Source organism: Chinchilla lanigera, unplaced genomic scaffold (assembly GCF_000276665.1).
Source record: "Chinchilla lanigera isolate Chin_1 unplaced genomic scaffold, ChiLan1.0 scaffold00008, whole genome shotgun sequence".
NCBI classification, from domain to species: domain Eukaryota; kingdom Metazoa; phylum Chordata; class Mammalia; order Rodentia; family Chinchillidae; genus Chinchilla; species Chinchilla lanigera.
Window position 1 is genome coordinate 24,907,611 of NW_004955409.1, and position 22,552 is coordinate 24,930,162.

The 22,552-nt window shown below is 36.9% G+C and overlaps 1 long non-coding RNA gene across 4 annotated transcripts in view; it reads right to left on the reverse strand.

Annotated features, from left to right (window-relative positions):
* The window catches only part of LOC102026403, a 36,139-nt gene extending 26,581 nt beyond the window's left edge, over positions 1-9,558 (reverse strand). For 3 of the 4 annotated variants that reach the window (XR_259794.1, XR_001232660.1, XR_001232662.1), the window contains exon 1: positions 3,903-4,068. This is a non-coding gene — a long non-coding RNA (uncharacterized LOC102026403). Of the gene's footprint in view, positions 1-3,902; positions 4,069-9,510 lie in introns of those variants that run through there. The other variant, XR_001232661.1, reaches the window with a different exon arrangement.
* Between the last annotated feature and the right edge of the window lie 12,994 nt (positions 9,559-22,552).

Below are 22,552 nucleotides of genomic sequence, written 5' to 3' on the forward strand. Positions count from 1 at the left end.
CTGTTCTGGCAGGGGCCGTCACTAGCCTCGGGCAATGGCTTTAACATTTGAAACTGTCCTTGTACATTGTGTAGTGTCTATTTGTTCGTTACAGAAAAAGGTGCTGATTTCTGTATGTTAACAGACTTCCTTAATGACTATTCTATAAGGCCACACATGTGCTCCCATGCTCAAGGACAATTCTCCATTTCTTTCTCAGAGTCTCCTATCGTGAACAGAAAAATCATGACAAGTGCCACCTCAGGTCGGAGTAAAAATTCTGATAGGCCAAGGGGCAAAACAAGCCAGGAAAGGAGGCAGAGAGACTTCAGTTCTAAGTGAAAGCAAACAGCCCAGATGCCCCTCAGTGTAAAACAACAGCCAGAGTGAAAGAGAAGATAAGACCATTTTATATTTATCAAGCACTTATTATGTGCTGGATATCGTGCTAAACGCTTTGAAAACACAAACTCATTTAAGCCTCATGACATACGTAGGAGATTGGGATTAGAATTCTTGTTATATAGACAAAATATTTGAGGCTGGAGAACTTAAATAATTCTCCCAAGATTATCCAGTTAAAAAGTGGCAAACTGTGCTTAGCACCCCCACATCAGTGCTCTTAACCCCAGGAAATTCACAACCCGTAAGGTGAACTCTGGCCAAAAGAGGCCACACAGCACAAAGGAAGTTACATGAGCTTCCAAATTATACACACAAGTGGCTTCACACTCACATTCACATCCAAGGCCTATTCTTCCCCAAATCACCTAACTTGTTGCTAAATTATAAACTAGTTCATGCTATCACTAATCATTATTAAAAAGCAATATAAAATCTATTCAAGGCGAAGTGTCAAGTGGCTCTCTCTTGTTTTGGCCAGGCCCCTTAACTTTTTTGCTGGTTGGTTTTTCCCGTTTCTGTGTAGGGAGCCATATCTTGTTTGTCACTAGTCATCAACATCTTTGGTTGACTGCCAGCTTAGAACATAGGCCCCCCCCCCAATAACGTGTTCAGCAAATGCCAGTTTAACTTACCTTACCTTACAGGCAGGGTAAGAAAATGTATTTTTATGGGCCTGAAACACCTCAGAAGTGGCCAACCTCACCATCGCACAAAGGAAGGGTGGGTGGGAGAAAGTGAAAGGCACCAATGGGCTTTTTCCCTTAATCCGAACTTTCAGAGGATCTCTCCCCTTCAGGCATATTCCAGAATGTGTGAGGCCACTCGGAGAATCAAAGAGGGAGAACCAGACAGGCACAAACTCAGTGTGGGAACCTCACACAGAATTGTCATACTGGGATGAATTTCCTGGAGTATAAAGACGCTCGCCTTCATGCATGTGCACGGAGCCTCTGGCTCCCTCAAGCATTTTCAAGCTTAAGGCAATGCCAGGCTCAGTGTGTGCATGTCCTGTATTGTTCTCCTGAGGCAAAGGGAAAAATCCTTTTTGATTCCTTCTTCATCCATAGGAAAAAAAAATACATACTAGAGAAGTCCTTAGTGGTAACAGCACTGTCACTGAGCATAATAGAAATATTTTGAAGATAAATTTCTTCCAATTGCTGTGGCTTTTTATCCGGCAACTCAGAAAAGGGTGTTAAAATTGATAAGCAGATTTTCTCTGCAGTCAAGTAAAGTATCAGAGACTGTATAGAAGGAATGGTCACATTTATATTGTCTAAAATACTATCTGGCTTTTGTAAAGTGTGGGACTACTTAAGATACCACTGTTTATCTCCTACAAAGCTGACTACGCTGTTTTCTCACCTTTTCACAATAATCTCATAGAAAAACCTTTTTTCCTCTTTGTATTTAACATGGAATCTGGCAGCAACTCTCCTGGCTTTCTTTAGGGAGGAGGCCACTACACCTGATGAGCCACTCTCCCCCATATCCAATCATCAGCCGCATTCCCCTGCAATCAAGGAGGTCTTGGTATAAACAAATACTTTGGCCAAATTCAAGCCTCCCTCTCAGTGGTGATTTCCATATAAGCTGCTGTAACTCACTTTCACACTAGGATTTCTTCTTTCTGCCCACGACAGCATGTCCTCTCCCCTTTCCTTCGTCCCTATCCTCCCTCTGATGGCAGAGAGGAAGAGGATGATTCTTCTCAGCTCCTGGCTCAAGATGTGTATTCACCAACCCAAGGAGGAGGACAGAGGTGCTTCCAGGCAGCCTGTCCCCAGCGCTGCCGAAAGCGACCTCCCACACACTGCTTCCAGGGGAAGTTCCACCTGAAGGAGCCGAGGGCTTGAAAAAGGTTGTTTCTCTTAAAGAACCAACATGACTTTTGTGATTAGTCAAGAAGACACTATAATCCACAAGGTTTCTCTGCCCCACTGGAAAGCTCCAAACCAGAAATTGTATTATTTTTTGATAGAATTTCTTGATACAAATTTTTCTTCAATTGTCACTTTGTTTGTTGTCTTACAAGTCTGCTTCATCAGAACTCCATTTCTTTTCTGACTTGCCTCAAACTTTTTTAAAGTAAATGAGGTATGAATAAATAGTTTAAAAGTGGTTCTCATCCTTCTAACCATACTTTTCCTGTCACCTAAGCAAGAGGAAAATTATATCAGGTAAAACAATTTAGAACCATTTTCCTAACGAGGGATTTCTAGCTAGAAGCTCTTGGCCGTGCACTAAGATCAAAATAAAGACAGTAATTCTGTCATTCATATAAAAAAGTCACCATCCGTAAACATTTACTTATGGATTCAAATCCAACTCATTTTTGCTGTCTGAAAACTGGACATTTTGCTGCCCTGTCCTAATGTTTTTATAATACCATTAAGTTCAAAATCATCCCATTTGATAGATAGATAAACTGAGTCACAGAAAGTCAAAATAAAAATCAAATCACAGAAAGTCAAAATAAGTAGGGTAAAAAACCATATATACTAATTTATAGAACAAATTATAAGTGAAAAAGATAAGGGGGTAGAGCTAACTTAAAGTCTGCAAATTGGAGCCATACGACCCCACTCTAACTCAAATTATCTTAACTGGACAATTTAAAAGGTTAGGTCTCATTTCTCTTCACCTATAATTTCTCTAAAGAAATGATGGTATTTTATATATTTTACTTCTTGAGGGGGCACTATCGATTGCTATTTATCATTTAATAAAATAATCCTAATTAACATTTTTCTGTTCAGGAGAGAGAAAGATAAATCTGCCTTGGAAAAGCCTGTTACTCCAAATCAGATCATGTGATTCACTAAACACATCCACCAAATTAATAAAGCACAACACATTACAGAGTGAGAAAAATGTAATCAGAGAGACTGAGGCAGAGGTCATCCTATACAAAACTTATTTATGATTCAACTACCTGTGTCTGCAATCAAGGCGTGACATCAGTATAACTGCCACTTCAAAGACGCATACATATACATTGTACTAAACGTCTCAGAAAGGGGCCAGAAATTCTGAGGGGAGTAAACCAAGGCAGATACAGAGGCAGGCGATGAGGATAATGCCCCTCTACTCCTGTTGTCTGACTACAGAACTACCGCGACCCTCTCAGCCTAACTTTCTCCAGTCATTAGAATTGGCCAGGGTCACGGCAATCAATATACCCCAGAAACATGCTCACAGAAGTGAGCCATGTATGATCCCAACACGAAGCTGGGTTTGTGAGCATGTTGGTTACGAATCCGGCGGCAGTCTCACTTTATTTGCGCCTATATATTTGAAAAAAGGGGGGGAGGGGTACACACCCAAGTTTACTTTTTTAAAACTAAATAACGTTGCCTTGTGGCACTTATATTGTATCTATTACACATTTCACTTCAAAACCTCATCTCCCCTAAACCCTCTTCAATGCGCTTGAAGTAGCACTGCCAAAGGAAAGGAATTTTCTATTTAACTAGAGCACTGACATTCTGTTACACAATTCGATCTTGTCTATTTACCTGCTCTCAAAAACACAAGATACTAAACACGAAATGCTGAATGCGTGGAGTCTGCGGTGCCATAGGTGTCTGAATGCATCTGTAGCTTCCCTCTCACTCATCAGTGTAATTGTTGCCATGTTATTCCATTTTTTGATTAGTCTAGTCCCTCAAGCTCAATGCTTTTTTCTGGCCCAACGTTCTTCTGCTGGTTGTCATGGTGACTGAATTGTTAGAGAGGAGAAAGGCTCTGTTGTCTGTCATTGTTCTGTTGTGGTTTAGGTAATGCAGGAGGCAACACAAGTGAAGTGGATGGACCTTTTTTGCTCTGCATCATTTCATAGTATTGAAAAATCTCACATAAAAAAGGAGCAAATAGGCCCAACCAAAGAAATAACCAAGCTCTTTCTAAGGAAAGTGCACATTATTATAAAGAGGCAAAATGGCACTAATGATGAACTGAGTAGTCTATGAAAAATGCTGCTGAATATTACATTTATTACTAGAACAATCGCTGCAACTTAAACATCACATACAATACCTACCATTTTGCAATTTGGAGTAAATATAGTTTTTAACTATAGAATTGTAGCATCAACCCTGATTCTGTAGGCTGTGTTACTTTAACCTTACGTTCTGTTTAACCTAAAGACATCATGTGAGGTGTTGAGATTGGAGCGGGATTAAGAGTTGGGGGAATTTTCTTTTGGTGGTCAGATGGTATTAGGGTCAATTTCCACTTTGGGAATGTTCAAATAATTTTCTTCAAGATTGAAACTGACTATAAAGAAAGCCTTCTTATTTCAAATGGTGTAAGAGGTTTTCAAAGCTAACTAAAAATAATTCCTCCTCTATTTTTCAATTTTCTTGATTTTTCTGGCTAGAAAGTATAGGACTATAGCATAGATACATGACAAAGAAAAGTGAGTATCATAGAAAAGGAAAAAATCAACAACTGTTCCTATGAAAACTGCTTTGAATCATCTTCCATCATTACCTTGGTAGACATATACTTTCATTAGTACTGGAATTATTTTGTTCACTACAAATTCATTCATTTTTTTGAGTTTTAGAATAATTTAATTTTATGTAACTTTTATTTAATTATCAAAATGATACAAAGATTTAAGTCAATGTCATCTGATGAAATACAGTTTGAAAATTAAAAAAGAAAAAAGTTCACTATGAAAGATTTTCCTCCCATGCCTGAAACCCACCTGTTTTAGTTCTCCCCACCCCCGCCCTAGTGCTGAGGACTGAACTCAGGGCCTTCACCCTGAGATACGCCTCCAGCCCTTTGTAATTTTTTTATTTTGAAACAAGGGCTCACTAAGCTTCCCAGGCTGGACTTGAACTTGCAGTCTTCCTGCTTCAGCATCCCAGAATGCTGATGTTACAGGCATGTGCCACCACGTCTAGCTTGTTTTAGTTCTCTCTCACTCCTGTATATGTAAATATTGTTGTTAAGATTTTATTTTGTTTTGGTTTTCAAACTTTCCTACACAGATATTAAGAAATGCTAACAGAGTCTTAGATTTTCTCTTGCATACACAAATACCAGCATATTATTCACATTGTTCTGCTCTCTTCAGATGCCTTTTCATATCAGGACATAGAGATCTTTTCCCCTTTCTTCTTTATACAGCAGTGTAGTACTTCATTGTGTAGGTACACTGTAATTTACCGAATTAATATTAATGTACATTTGTGCTCTTCTTGATACTCTGCTTTTATAAAAAATAATGATATATATTTTTAATTTCTCCTATATGCAAAAGTGAAAGCTAAAATCTCAGAAGTGAAATTTCTAGGTTAAAGAATATATTTGCATTCAATTTTAACCAAAATTGTTCAGTTCCCCTCTGTAGAGGTTATTCTAATTCACACTGCTATCAGCAGTGTAAAAGGGTACCTATTTCACCAAAATTTACTGACAAATATGAAGCTACCGAAATTCTGCCAATCTAATTAGCAAAAAATATATGGTACCATTATATAGTTTTCATTTGCATTTTTGTTACTAGTGATGTCAAGTATCTTTTCCTGTTACAGAACCAATTGTATCTCATGTTAATAATTTGTTTTCATATTGTGTCCATATTTTGGGGGGTATTAATGTTTTTCTTTCTGTATTTGGGATATTTATCTTTTTATTGTGTTATGAGTGGCAAATATTTTTCTCAATTTTTCATTTGTCTTTTGACTTTGCAAATCTGCAGCTTTGTCCATGCAGAAGTTCTGATTTTTATGTCATACCAATTTTTTTATGGCTTCTGGCTTTTGTCTCCCTTCCTTACCCCAAGATTATAAAGAATTCTCCCATGCATTTTTGTAATCCTAGTGCTGTTTCTTTTTCTTTGTGTTTCTTTAAAATGTTAATATTACTATTTTGAGTTTATCCTTGAACAGGCATAAGACACAGATCCAGTTTTAAATTTTTCAGACAGCTATCCAGTCATTCTTAACCAATTATGAAATAATCTCTCTTTTCCCACCACTGACTTTTGAGCCACCCTTTATCAGAGACTACAGTCTATGATATTTTCGGTTTATTTCTGGAATTCCTGTTCTATTCCCTGACTGTTTCTCCAGGGAGTAATAGTACAGTTAATATAGTACAAACACAATGAACAGGAAACTGCAAAAACTGTACTTAGTTCATAAACGTTCTTGGTTATATTTGTATTTTCGCACCACAAGTATTTTGTCATATTTAGCCACTGCTGACAGCAACATCGCCATCATCCAAACCTGATTCCTGAGGAAGTATACCCATTATGTGGAACCAGACCCTGATAGTCATTCAATTTTTCATAAAATATGGCTCAGACAGCACCAAATTTTCAATTAAAACTATAAGGTAATGAACAAGGTAGAAGGCTGTTTTCTCTTTCTGAATATGCCTTTAAGGGTCCAGAGCTGTGGGGTGTTCACAAGTCTTAGAGTACATTTGTTCAGCCTCTCATAGCGGTTTACAGCAACAGAAATCTGCGAACCACGCTGCTCTAGCTTTCTGAGGGTGCTCCGCGATAACTTTAAAGCCTAGCCATTAAAGAGCCTTTGAAAGGGCACTTACTATTTAGTACCCAGTAAACATATATTTTGATTTTCTTTCATACTGTTTAATGGCATAATATTCAGCAAGGACCGGTGGAAACCAGCTAGCAATCACAACAGACATACTCCACAGAGGAGGACCCGCACTTCCCCGCTTGTGCGTCCTTCCTCCCCGCAGCACAAGGGCTTCGGCCCATTTCATCATCACGCCAAATATTCACAAGCTTGTTGTCTGTTATTGGTTTAATGTAGTACATTCGCACAGATTGAAGTTGATTTTCAGTAAAGGTCTATAAATAATACTCTTTGGCTGTGATCTTGAGGCTTTTGAGATCAGACTTCCTGCTTCCACCCCTCCTTCTTAGCAAGCATTTCAACACTGGGGAGAAGATTAATGTCCTCACAACAAAAGATGATTTGGGGAGCAGAATCTACCCAATAATCAGAAGTGGCGAGCAGAAGAGGGCAGGTGGTGACCTCTCTCTGCGACACGCGCAAGAAGAAGCTGGAGGAGAGTTCCTTTTTGCTTAGAAAGTGCCCAAACCACTCATTGCGGGAAGCGTTTGGCTACCGATCACTTCTCGGAGGCCCATTATAAAAGGTGAGCAAAACTGAAAGCTCTCCCCGTCCCTCCCCAATTAGTTCAGATTGCAGTCGACCTTCAAAGATATCCATTGCAGGGGAGTTTTTCTGGTGATGATGCTGTGAAAATAATTTTCTTTTTTGAAGGGCTTTCTCGCTATTCTCTCCCCATGGCAACTTTTGAAAATTTGCTAAAACGCACACACGCACACAAACCTCTCAGGCTATCCACAAGCTCTCTAGGTGAGTGGGAACAAATGGCAGCCTATCACAGAAGTGCACCCAGGACAATTGCACAGTTGTGATCATTTGGGGATTTCATACAGTCTCTCCTGCAGGCCCCCTCCACCACTGGGAGATTTTTTTTTTACGTACACAATAAGACAAGGTAGGTTGAGACTAAGGTGAGTGCAGAGATGTTTGTTTAATTAAGCAAAAGGTAATTTGTCCTAACTGCTTTAAAACTGCAAAGAGAAATATCGTATTATGCCAATCTCTGCACAGAAAGGGTAGCAAGAGAGGTAAGGCGTCTATATCTTTGGAGCATCTGTGCACTTGTTATGTGCATGAATTCAATGGCTGAGACTAGAAACTGACGGGTGAGGGAGCTTGTGGAAATAGAAAGGGAATTTGTGGACTGGATTCTGCCAAGGATCTGAGGGGATCATGGTCTTGCCCTGGTGCTAGTGCCAGGGCTTAAGTCACGGTAAGACGTGTCATATCAATAGAAACTTCCCTCATAGTCATGAATATCTATTTGGTGTGTAGGGAAGAAAATCATACATACCCCAGTTTTTGGTAAGCACTAGTCTCATTTCAGCCATCCTAATGTTCCACTGATATTTCTTTTCTGGGCGCCCTTATTGTAAAATGTTCGTTAAGTTAGGTCCCCCAAAGCAAAAGCTCGAGGTCACTTTCATGTAGTAGAATTTCTGGAAGAGGAAAAAAATGGCTGTTTGTAATTTTTCTGCCTAAACACAAGAATGGCGTGCCGGGAATAACGCTGAGGCTCGGAGTTAATGGCCGCACTAGGAACTGGAAGCAGCACCTGTGGACCAGAATTTAAATCCCACGGACAGTTTCTCTTCATGCTTTTAGGGAACATGAATGAGGAGATAATTTAAAAATAAGCTCAATCCTACTTAAAAAGATAAGAAGGAACTGGATGTGTGTAAATGTTTGCATTAAATATGACCAAGGACTGCACTGTATTTAAACGGCTTGGCACTTTGAAAATGATGGAATCAGGCTTCATAATGGTACAAGCTCATACTTAAAGGAACTAAATTTGAAATATAGGTGCATAGTGGAAAAGGACAACAGACACGTGATGCATCAAAGAATGAAACTTACTAAGTTTCATGATTGCCCTTATGGGTAGCCTCTCTGCTCTGACAATGAGATGTGAATTATCCTATTATTACAAGTGAGGAGATCATCTTATTAATGCACCCTAGTCCTTCACATTTTTATTTAACTTTAAATTAAATTGAACCATTTCAGGAACATCCTCCCATCCCATAAAACACAGGTTGATACCCAGCAATGTTTTCTGTGTAGCTTTATATATTTTTTCCTTCCCGGAGACACACTTTCACCTCTGCCACACTGTAATGCCCTGGTTTTCATTTGGATAGAGCTGATGTGTCTTGGAAGTTTCTCTGTAAATTCCTTCAAATCCAGAGGAGCTGAAGGAGATTCTAAGGGGCTCTGCACCTCTTAATGACTCCACATGGAACAGTATCTTTAGAATTCTGATTTGGAGACTGTCAGCCACTTGATACCCCTGTACAACTGACTTCATCCGCGTACAACTCTCCCCTTAACTCAAAATTAGGCAGTGAAGTAATATTTGTTTAGAAACACTTACCAAGCACCTGCTTAATGCCATAAATGCAATCCTGGCAAAGCTTTTTCACACAAAAGAAATATTTCACTGGAAGGTCAATATCTGCAACTACTGAAAGAAATAGAGCTGTTTCAAACTCACCGACAAAGCTGCTGTCTCACCCCACTCTTTTTTTTCTTTTTGGTTTTGTTTCCTTTCAGCATATTTTAGGAGCTAATCAGCTTTATAAAAGGTACCACTGTTAATCTACTGTTTGTCTTGGTCTTCATTGCAACTCCTTAAAAGATAGAGTGCAAACAAAGCAAGAATTAAGGTCATTCCATTTAAATCCTTCAGTGAGAAGGACAAGGGCTAAGTTATTGCTGAGGACTACAGAGAACAGGCCTGAAGGAATCCAGGATGGAAAAAAACGCTCATTGTTTATTATTTGCCATATTTGTGGAAGGATCACCCTCCCATCTTCAGAGATTAACGGAAAGCCCAGACAATTCCCTGGCCTACATCCACCCTGCTCCAGAAAGCATTCTCTGGAAAGGTGGGCCTGGGAGTACACTTGCATGGGGATGAAAAGTGTGGCACGTTTACTACACACACAGTCTGATGTGATGCATCCTCTGCTATTAGAGGTACGCAAGCAAACGTGACTACTAACACACACACATAGAAGCAAAATCACCTACCAAGAAGTGGTTAGACACATGAATGTCAGCATATGTCAGATTTAGGCAAAAATAAAAATAACAATCCATGTAAAATCATCGCAATAGCCTACAATAATGCCCCCTTTCTTCTACAGTCCTGATTACAATCCAACTCCCCATATTTATTTGAGACCGCAGTCAGTTGCCATAGTTTTCCATTAAGTACACTAAAGTATATTAAAATGAAAATATGGGGCAATGGGTTAATCTGTTTCCATGGATGATGCATTATAAATTCTGTGTTTAAAGCAAGGTCAAGAAGTAGATTTCAACATCATTGGTCTCTACTAAGGTATATTCCGCTTAGAGTACTGAGTTGGTTTGGCACACTATAAATGCTCTATAAATACTCACATGAAGAAAAATTTTAGCGTTTTTGACTGCTTTAATAACAATAGCAATAATATTAATTGTGTGTGTTTATTGAGAATTTACAGTGTTCAATTCAATGGGCTAAGTACTTTATTTATGCTATCTATTTCACTTAACCCCAATTTTAGTACACAAATTTATCATCCCCATTTTACAGATCAGGAAAACCAAAGTCTACTGAAGTGAAGTCACTTACACAAGGTCATAAGTAGTCAATATCAACATCAGCCTATAGGGCTATCTTGTCTTATTCCAGACCCTGTGTTCTTAATGCTATATTATTACTCCTTCAAGGTAGAATTTTTTAGCTTACATTTAGAAACTATGCAGTATTATTTGAGTGCCATTTTATTACATAGACCACTTATTCTCAGAGAGAATGAAGGCACCACCCTTAGCCAAAACAAGGAATAAGAAGAGGCTGCAGAGTGGCATCAAGTTTTTTCCACAAATCCTAGAAGAATTTACCTACTCATAAAGTACAATGACAGCTCAACTCGGTAGTGCTGTGTTGAAAATTGTATGACCAAATCTCCTGAAAAGAGCTATGCTTCCTCCTTGAGGAATCTCTTACCTCTGCAGTTACCCGCCCCCCTCTCCATACACAGTGTGAATTTTCTCAGGCGGGATGAGATCTGTTTGCAGCACCCTTGGCATATGGTAGGTCTGCCTGGCTTTCTGCAGTGTTTGATTATGATTGGCCTAGTTAATTCATTTCATTGTACGTTCACCCCTTCTTGGAAACTGAACAAGATTAAATTAGACTTTTAAAGCTTTAACAAATCACTGTGTGATTTAAAGCAGAACAAAGACAAACATTGAGATAGTTTTTTGAGGAAATTCTGACAACATTTGTAGCCCAGCAGGAATGTTTATCCAAAGATGCTTCTGGCCTTAGAGACACCCAGTTTTATGCATATTAACTTCTCAGTAATAAATGTGGGATCCTAACCAAAGACTAGACAGTAAAAACCTATACATAAAACTGTTATTTCTACTTAAATAATACTAAAACCCCATTTTAGCAAATAGCACAATTTACTCACTCTAAAAATTTCGTTTGCTTACAAACTAGGCCAGTGAGAATTGAATTATATACATTTACATAAAAACTTCCCTTCTTCAGAAAAATATGCTAGAAAGCATTATGGTAACCAAAAGAAAAAAGAGGAAGAAAAACTAGCATTAACAATGCATAACTAAGATAATGTATTTCTAAGTTAGTAAACTGAAAGTTCCTAGAATAAAAGCTGTACTTATTACTTAAGTACTATATGTTACTGAACTGTCATACTTTCTAGCATGATTGTTTACCTTGTCTTCTCTGCACCACAGCTTTTATACTACTCTACCTCCAAATAAATAAAGTAGATAAATAAAATAATTCATATTTGTTCAATTTTTTGCAGTCTTATATAACTCTATTAGAAAAATTTTGACTTATAAGGCCCACTTAACTACTAATTTCAGTGTGTCGTGGTTTAGAATTTCTTGATGCTCTTATCTGGCACAAGTTTTATAGAATTTTAATATAATCAGTATCAAGCTTTTCAGGAATAGCAACCAGGGACCATAATCAAAGCAGGAATGTTTCCATCACCCACTTTCATTTCCAAAGCCAACTCTACAGATACTGCTCTGAGCTTATGGTGATGATGACTTAGGTTCTACATCCCACAGTCAGCAAAGCTGCTGCTAATTTTTTAGTGAAATTCATCAGTCTCATCATTATGTGAGCTTTAGGGCTCTCTTGCTGGATAAGCAGTTAAATTGAATATAAAAAGAACTGTATTGATACGGCAATATAATAGTTTACTTTAATGAAAAATTCTATTTCTAAAGTAAGCAGAAAGTTTTTCTACCCTCTCTCCCCATCCAAAAAGACAAGGGGGGGGGAACTAAAATACAGGAAAGTGAACTTTTGTTTGAGCATTGGCATCAGCGTTATTTACACAACATACACAGAAAAAAATCTTTGAAAATGCCTAATTTTAAAAACATATTTTTATTAGTGCCTATTAATTTTACAAAATGTTGGATTTGGTGCGTATATTTTAGCCCCTGTTACCCTCTTTTACACCCACTGCCCCATATCCCTTCCTCTTGTCTAATAATAGTCTCCATCTCCTTTTATGTCATCTCTTTTAGAAGCCACACATTAGGGAGAACATGTAATAAGAAATTGCTTCAGGTTTTAGAGAAATTGTCCCCAAGGTGAGACAAGTACACAGACTACAGACAGAAAACCTTTAAGTTGGGAGCTGGGGATTTAGCTCAGCGGCAAAGCTCCTGCCTGGCAAGCGCAAGGTTGTGAGTTTGGTTCCCGGTACCGGAGAAAAACAAAAAAAAACAAACAAAAGAAAACCATCAAGTTGATAGAAGTGGTGAGTATCCTATGAGACATGCTGAATCAGTACTTTAAGGTATCAATATTATTTCTTTAAAGTTAAGCCTACAGAATAAATTATAATAACCAAACCAATAGGGTTTGCATTATTAAAAGATTCCCAGAGTACAGAATGACTACTTAACAATTAATCCCCACACAGCTGTATTTCATTTAATTTACAAATGACAGTCAACTGGCCACATGTAAATTATTTGTAAACCATTTTATAAGTATCCTTCCAGAGAACTATAGATCAAGATGGCAGACCAACACATCCATCTCCTTCTGCCTTGAAAAGACAGGTATTTTAAACGAATAAGTTCATGAAAGCATTAAAAAGTAAAACAATCTTATTAGCAGAGAAGAAATTCTAAAGAATCCTAGAAAATAAAAAATCAGAGGGGATAATTCTGACTGAAAACAAAAACAAAAGGAAAGAAACACAGTCTGAGCCAGGAGAAGGAAAGAAACACAGATTAAAAGCAGTTCCACTCTTAAGAGCAGCCCCAGCGGGAACTTCGGAGTCGGCGGGAGGTAAGTGGACTAATTCACTAAAGAACTTTCACTGGAATACCAGAGGCTTCCAGGTGTCTCCTTTCCCTCGGTTTATTTGGAGGTGCTGGTAGGGGTGTTTTTAACCCTTGGCTAGCTCTCAGAAAAACTTTATCAGGAAATATCCTGTTTATGAGATTCCTACACGAGTAGAAGGCCTGAAAGTGGAGCAAGAGAGAATTTAAGGAACCTTTAGAGCTTGGGGAACAAGGAGGTATAGTAAGTGGGCACCTGTGTAGAGGAGGCTAATACACTGAGAAGTCTCAGTAGTAGAATCTTCAGATCAGTGGGGAGGTGTTGAAGGCAGAGACTTATTTGTAGGGGAAACCATTGAGTATTACGCTAGAGAAGACACGTATGGTATTAGCTGTTCTATCACTGGAACTAGTCTTCTATCATCATTTATATAAAATAAACAACCAACAATGACCAAACTTTATGATTCTAAAAACTAACAATATTTAACATCAGCAATGAGAAAAATCTTTCCCAAGGATTAATGATTCTTAGAATAAGAAAACTAAAAAAATCAATTGCGTCAACATTTTCAAAAGGACATGAGTCTATTCCATCCGTCAGATAAAAATTAGGATACTACCTAGTATAACAAGGCCAAGAAGATAAAAACATCATACTATACGGATACATCCACTCCTATGTTTACAGTAGCACAATTCACAACAGCTAACTCTGAACAGAGCCATTCATCAACAGATGAACAGATAAAGAAAATGTGTGTACATACACACCAAGTAATATTGCGCAGCCATAAAGTAGAATGGAACCTTGTCATCTGCAGGAAAATGGATAGATCTTGAAGACCATAATGTCAAGCAAAAATAAGTCAGATAAAGAAAGTTAAATATCATGTGGTTTCTCGTATATAAAAATATAAATGAATTAAAGGGTAAAATAAAGGAGAGACGGTAAGACAGAAAAGGAGAAGGAGATCAAAGGAAGGGAGAGTGGGAGGAGTTAAAGGGATAAAAAATGATCAAGAAATTATGCATATATGATATGTTTATATCAGTTGCCCAAAACAAATATAACAATTATATATTGCAAGCGTACACTTAAAAACCTAGGTAGCTTTAATGTGCTATTTTTTTTAAAAAGTACAAAACATTTATCATTTGTATCTCTTCAATCTTTGTTAATCACATATTTCTTGGTGCTAAGCAATCAAAATAAAACAAATTTGACTGCCCCAACCATCCATAATTAAAAGTTTGTATTCAAAATACCTTTATTGTTCACACTGTAAATGTTATAAATTAGAGCACTGAATACACTGATTTTAAAAGCTACATGTAGAATACTTATATTGCAGCTTTACAAAAAATTTAATTATTTCTTAAAAATTAGTTAAGTTTATTGGTACATTTTAGGTATGCAATGATCACATTCATTATAGGGAATTTGCATCTGTGCATGATATAAATTTATTCTTTTCTTCTTTCATTCCCTTACCTTCCCTTGAGGGGAAGAAGGGTTGAAATAATTTAATTTATAAATGCAGTTATTTTACCAAAACACTTTAAAGGCTTAGATTATGACTTATAGAATTTCTTTTGTATTAGTACCTGTAACTAGTATAATTTTGGGGATATTACTATTGCTATCTTATGATTATTGATTTTTTTACGAATAAATCATTGTACTTGAAAAGAAAATAGTGGAAAATCTATGACAAAATAAGGAATTAAAATTCATATTAAGCTGAAAAGAAATGAGACCAAAACAAAAATCACTTTTTAGAAAAAAGAGAGAGAGAAGCAGAGAAATGAGATACACCCGCCTGAAAAGGAGAGACAGACTGTCATTATCCATAGACATACAATTGTCTATAAAGACAATGCAAGGGGCTCAGCTGAAATGCTACTAAAATTAATTACAGTGGTTAGCAAGACAGCTGACATTGAAATCAAGAAACACAAATCAATAGTCTTACTATACCCCAGGTGGGAGAGAGTTTGGTTGACCTACTACCCATTCTTATGTCCCTTTCCTTTGTTGCCACCTGGAGGTGGCTGTGTGGCAGAGTTCTGGCTGGTGAGAAGTGGGCCAAGTGTCCTGAGGAGCCTTTTTTTGTTTTGTTTTGGTTTTGGTTTTGGTTTTGGTTTTCTCCGGTACCGGGAACCGAACTCACGACCTTGCGCTTGCCAGGCAGGCGCTTTTGCCGCTGAGCTAAATCCCCAGCCCCCTGAGGAGCCTTTTGCATTGCTGATACAGACATCACACTGCTTCCTTCCCTTCTTGTGAGAATGCTGACACGGCTAACGCATGCCACAGGAGGTAAAAGTTATCCCTTGCCATCATAAAACGACCACACAACACTGGTAGCTGCTTACCTGTGGACTTTTTGTTATGTAACATAACCTTCTGTTTCTCTAAGACATAGTTTGGTTTTCAGTTGCTTATGGACAATCACTTTTCTAAAAGACATACATGTAAAAAAATCAGTGTAATGGAAAAAGGATTTAATGAACAAAAGAAGCAAGAACTGTAATAGAAATAAATACAAATTCTGAGAGAAAAAGTAAAAAGCATGAAGAATTTTAGAATTCAAAGGAAGAAATAATATTGAGGAAGGCATGGTCTTGCAAGAACTTGATAGCTGAGGGATTGATAGAACTTGATCAGATGATTCTAAAATTAATCTGAAGAAGAAAATGGACAGAACAAACCTTGCCCATTCTTTTTTTGAGAAGAAAATGAAGACTATTAACTCTATCATATAACAAATGTATGATGAAGTGCTATTATTTAAAGCATTATATGAACAGTACAGGAACAGGCAAACATTCTTAGAGAACAAAAATACTTAGAAATATACTGTAGAAACCTGAAAACAGACACTTGTATATATCAAATTTGGTATATAATAGAAGTGGCATTTCAAATCATCAGGAAAAGAGAGTACTATTTAATACATGTATTTAGAAAGGCAAATACAATTTAATAAGAATAAAACTTATGTACTATATTATTTCACATGCAAATACATTTCAGATGGAATAAAAAGCCATGCATAATAAGTAAAATATTTAAATCATTGGAATAAAATAACAAAACTATTTTTTAAATTTATAACTGATTTAGCTATACAGTTGTCATAAAGACTGCATGATCAAAATAAAAGATAATCTATAGCTTGGAAGAAAAAGTTTCCAGCATACATAGCAGAAAAAAGATCAATACCAATAACTGTAGAATTCTCATAAATCAATAAACTCAACTCAGCTACAAAGACTATAAAAAAAGCAAGACAGTGATGAAGAAATATGAATATCTAGAAATTATATATGAAAGGTTCCTTCATTAACAATGAGGAAATTGCAAATTAAAGAGTGCTTGCCAGCAGACTATTAAAAGCTGGAAATTATATTAATATGTGGTCATCAAAGGATAAAAAAATAGGTTCTCTTATACACAATAGTAGAAGTGAAGTAGAAGTGTAGAAGTGAATAGATATATCTTTGGGGGGGGAGGCAATCAGATACACAGATGATCCTTGCTTATGGAGTTACAACCCAATAAGCCCATTGTAAACATAAAATGTAAGTCAAAACTGCATTTAATACACCTAACCTGCTAAATACCATAGCTTAGGAACTCAGTACACTGTAGAATGTTAGTTATTTACCCCTCTGACAGCAGGACTGAAAGCTACCCTTTGTTTTGTTTTGTTTTTTGTTTTTTTTTGTTTTTTTCTCCAGTACTGGGAACCGAACTCACGACCTTGCTCTTGCCAGGCAGGCGCTTTGCCGCTGAGCTAAATCCCCAGCCCCAAAAGCTACCCTTTGTTATGAAAGTATGCCACATATTGTTAGCCCAGGAAAAGATCAAAATTCAAAATTAAAGAGCAGTTTTATTGAATGTGTATGTTTTTTGCATCATTTTAAGTTAAAAATTTGTAAGTCAGATTGTTTTCAGTCAAGGACAGATGTATCTATTCATATTGAAAGTGTACGATGCATTTTGACTTGGTAATACCATAGATTCTCCTTTAGCTCTATTGTTCATCTTACCATCACAGCAATGTCCTAGAAGGACTATTCTATACCCACTTTCTTATCTTCCATTCACTTTTTGAATTTTAGTAGTGTGACTTATTACATATATCCTATCCCCAATTACATTGAAACTTATGGTGGGAGTGACTAATAATTACCTAGTTATAATCTATGATGGAAAGTGTTTCAAGGACTTGTCCTATTTGTCCTTGAAATATCTGATGCTGTGGAACATGCCTTCCTCAGTATTATTTCTTCCTTTGAATTCTAAAATTCTTCATGCTTTTTATTTTTTCTCTCAGTTTCCTTTGCTTACTCTTCTTGAATAGCCCTTCTAATCTGTCCTTCCCCAAGGATTATTGCCTACCTTTCTACTTTACATGATCTCAACAAGTGAAATGAACTTATGGTTTTAATTTCTACCTACAGTGGGCTCAAGATTCTAAAATAACCAGTATCTTCAACCCAGACATTGAACTCTAGATCTTTTCTGTCTGTCTTGGTTACTTTTCTCTCGTTGCTGAGACAAAACATCCAACTCCCAAAATTAAAGAAGGAAAGGTTTGTTTAGCTCACAGTTTGTGGAGGTTTCAGTCCATACTTGGCTGGCTCCAAGGCAGAGTGGCACATGGCAGAGGTCAACTGTTCATGGTGGTGGAAAACAGCAAAAACAACAAGAGCAGAAGGGAGGAGCAGCAGAGAGCAAGCCTCTTTCCCTCCCTTATACTGTGTGCAAACTAACTGCCCCAGGGCAGGTGTGCACTCACACCCATAATCCCAGCATTGACCTTGAATCAATCATAAACTCTGGAAGCCTGCCCCATGACTGCATGAGGCTTTGGGGGGACATCCAGACACAAACCATGACACTGCCACTGCCACCAAGATACTTCACAGGTATCCCAACAACCTCAATAACATGTCACTTTCTATTCTTTACTTTGATTAAAGTTCTATTGTCTGCGTAACCACTGCAAGCTAGAATCCTGGAAATCATCTGACATTCTTTTCCAGCTCCATATTCAACCCATCAGCAAATCCCATACATTCTTTGTTATCCTCTGATAGCCACATGTTTCTTTCTATCCTCAAAGCTAATGGTCTTATCACCTATTTAGGAGGTTCTGACCTGGAATTCATGGATTCTTATGAAGTTATGAGTGGATGCCAAGAGATCCATAAATCACTTGACATTATATATGAGGAATATTTGCTTATATTATTCTTAAAAATGGATTAGGGCCCCTCAAGTTAAGAACAATTAACTTTATTTAATTATTGTTATAGTCTCCTAGTTATTCTTTCTTTTTCTAGTTTCACTCTTCTAGCCTATTCTTCCCCCTGTTGGCATAATACCTTTCCAAAATATAGATCCCACTGTAGCCTTCTTATTTTAAATAATTGTGACATTTTACCCTCTTAAGATAAAACTCAAAGTAATTCTAAGGCTCCCAATATTCTTGCTCCTGCCAACTTTTGCAGCTTTTCTGTATCAATTTTTCTTTTCAGGTTACATCTCTCAACTCCAACCCATGAAAATCTTTTAATGTTTAAATTGTTCTTAATGTCCTGTTTGTTTCCTACTTCTCTGCCTTTATTCACTTTGCTTGTTTGGCCCAAGTAGCCCCCTTCACAAAGCTTTTCCTGTGCTCTCTTTGCTTTCCAGCACTGTCAGATCTTCCACCCAGGTAAAATTGACCCTTTTTCCTCTGTGCCCAGAATATACATTATTCTGCACTTCACCACAATCCTTGTATTCCCACATTGTTTACTTAAGGTTACAGATCAGTTCATCTATTCTGAGAGCAGGAACAGTGTCTCAGTTTGTTTTTGTCTCCTCCAACAAATAATACAGGGCTTGGACCATCAGGCTATGCCATAAGTGCTGATTAAATGACTTTAAATGGGATACCATTCTGGCTGTTTTTGTAACCATCAACTTTTGCCCACATCCTAAAAGGATAAGAAGTTGAAAGAGGATGAGAGCAAGAAGGCTCATCCCTGATAAAAAAAAATGTGATTGAAAATATTTCCTAATTATAAACAAAACCTTATAAATATCAAATCCTCATTAAAGGCCAAGAATGATAAAAATAATGTGAAATAAGACAACGGATAGAATTTTTTCAACTTTTGATGGGCACTCAGCTTTCTGTTAGCTTCATTCAAACATTCATTTTATGAGTCATTTTTCATAACCGTTAAGTAATGTTAAAAGATGTACTAGGCAGAGGTCTGTACTAAGAAATAAGGCATCAGTGTTTTCTCAAAAATAAGAAGGGTAAGAAGAGGGAAGACAGAGGGAGGTTGTGTGGTGAGTACCAAAACAGAACTGCATAGGAGGAATAAGTTCTAATATTCTATAGCACATTTTATAACATACTTTATGAAGAACAAGAAGAGAGAAATTCAAAGCTTCCCAGCACAAAGAAATGATAACTGTTTAAGGAAACAGAAATGCTAATTTCTGATTTCTGCATTGTATACATGGATCTAATTATACTGCATACCATCATACATATACCATTACTGTCTATATATGTTTGAAAAACTACATAAAGAAAAGACATCAGTGTTCTGAATTTGCACATCAACTAGCTGAATATTAGAGAACAGAAAATAAGAACCAACCTGCCATGTTCTTACATTGAGGTCACATAAAAATGAAACTTGCAATTCTAAGATTTTGATATATTACAGGCAAGATCATAGCTTTAACAAAATTCCTGTACATGTAATCTTGAAAAGTAATGTGAACAAGAATGTGTATTGTTGTGTTGCATTGTGTGTGGTCAAATGTTGAAAGCAGGAAGGGAAATAGAGAAAGATGAAAGAAAATATCCCATATACATACCTGAGAGGGGAAAGAGAATTTCTAAAAAATACACCAAGCTCTTGAAAAGGAAGTTTCCTACTTGCTTCAGTGAAATAACAATCTAACATTAAAAAGGCATTATCATTGCATCATGCAAATATTGACTGACTTAGCTAATCAGGGCTGTGTATCAACAGCCTCTGTTTCCCTGGAGTCTGCAGCGACAGCTTTGTGTACTCTGCAGTCTCTTGTGCCTGAGCCAACAACTGATAGAGTATTAGATCAAAGCCTTGGTACACAGATGCCAGGCAATTTGGTATTAAACCAGTGATAAGAGTACAAAAGAAGTCTCAATGTATTTTCACCACAATTTGAACAGCAAATAGTTAATTGGATTGATAATAGATGTCAACATTTCATATGATGTCATGGTTCTAGAAGGTGTAACTTCTCCCGCCCTGAAGTGGAAAGCCAAATTATTTTATTTTTTAAATGAAGCAAATTTGAATATCATTTCATTATTTATGCTTTTTTTTCCATCTGAAGCATTTGGTTAAACATAGTTTTAATGATATCTTCAAGGATTTTCATAAAAGGACAGAATATAATTTTTATCTGCAGAATTTAAACGAGGTGTTTAAAGGTGATGATCAGCCAGGAAGGTTTGCATTCAATGCAAATAATCAAGGCCAGAATTCATTAGAGATTATGGAGATGCTGCTATTTCCAGATTTTTCTTATGTGTGTGATTTATGAAATATCTTGCCTGTTCATTCTGTAACACAAAAATTAATACCATGGAGAATGAAACACTTTTATCTTCCTGATATTTTTATCTGAATGAGAAGTAAAATAATCAACCATATAGTTACTTCAATTTAAATCAAATGTCAGAAAAAAATGAGGGTATTTTTTTTTAACTTAAGCATTATATAAACAGGTCAAAAGAATGAAATGCTTTGAAGGTTACTATTGAGACCGTGTATCCTCACCTGTCTCTAGTATCACTTGCACGATAAATAAGGGATTTCCTAATACCAAATGAAGGATAAAACCCTTAAACCTAAGCTTACAAGTTGCTTTAATTTATGTAAAGGGAAAAGTAGCCCTAAAATAAATCCACCATAGCTAGTGTAAGGAAAGATGAAAATAATACCATAGCAATCACAGAGTCAATAGTTGGCAAAGACCAAATAAGTGAAGTATCACTAACTTTAAGTGGAACAACCACATAGTAAATCTCTGGAATACTACTTCCCTTTTCCAGCTTTCATAATAAAATCAATGTATATTAACAGTGCCATCTACTGCTTAACAGTAACACTACAGTGCCCCAAAATGGCCCAATGAATTCAAGGCGGTTATTTCCATTTCTGTTGGGGGTGCCATCATTGCGATCGGTCTATGGTGCGTTCTGAGGGCACTGTGAAAAGTGTTAAACATATAGAATCCTGAGCATCTCCTCATTTTAAAAAAGGCCAGGTTTGCTTCCAAATAGTAATTAATGAGAGCAACAACATAATGAAAAAGTACGAGAGTCCGACAAACTGTGTTCATGTTCTTGTTCTTATTCTTGTTCTTGTTCTTGTTTTGCCGTTGCTTGGCCTTGTATTCTGGTTTGGCTTCACCATCCTTCTTGGTGTAATGCTAGCAAGACAATCTTTTGGACTTCTTTATTTTGGGAAAAAATCTATCACATTGTTATGTGAGCTCAGAATGAAGGTGTTTCAGTCATCTTCAACATGCAAATGTGTCTCAAACTTACTGAGATTTCTGTAGTTGTGAACACAGAGAGTTATTTTTGGGCTACTTAACATGCAAATAAAATTATCTCCTTGGAATCTAAAATATACAGATAATTTGTTTAACCTATAAAATGCCAATTAGTAAATATTTCCCCTTGTTTATAATCTTGGACGTAGAGCTCAAATCCAACGAGAATGGAAAAAATCCTCCACATAACATTGGTGTGTTAATATTTTTAAGATGGTGTCTTCCTACATTGCCCACAGTTTGTACAGCACCTAGGCTCAAGCGATTCTCCTACCTCAGCCTCTCAAGTAGCTGGGGCTACAGGCATGTGCCATCACACTCAGCTTTGCTTTAAAAAAAATTTTAACACCTGAAATTATGTACCTCATGATGTACTGAGAACACAGTATCATTTGAGGTAATATTTGTGTCAAAAATGGAAAACCTCAGTCTAATCAATATGGAACCGTTAGACAACACAAATTAAAAGACTTTCTACAACAAATTTGCCTGAAATTTTCCAAAATGTCAAAGTGGTGCATAGCAAAGAACTGAGAACTGTTTTAAATTCAAGAAGAGTAAAGAG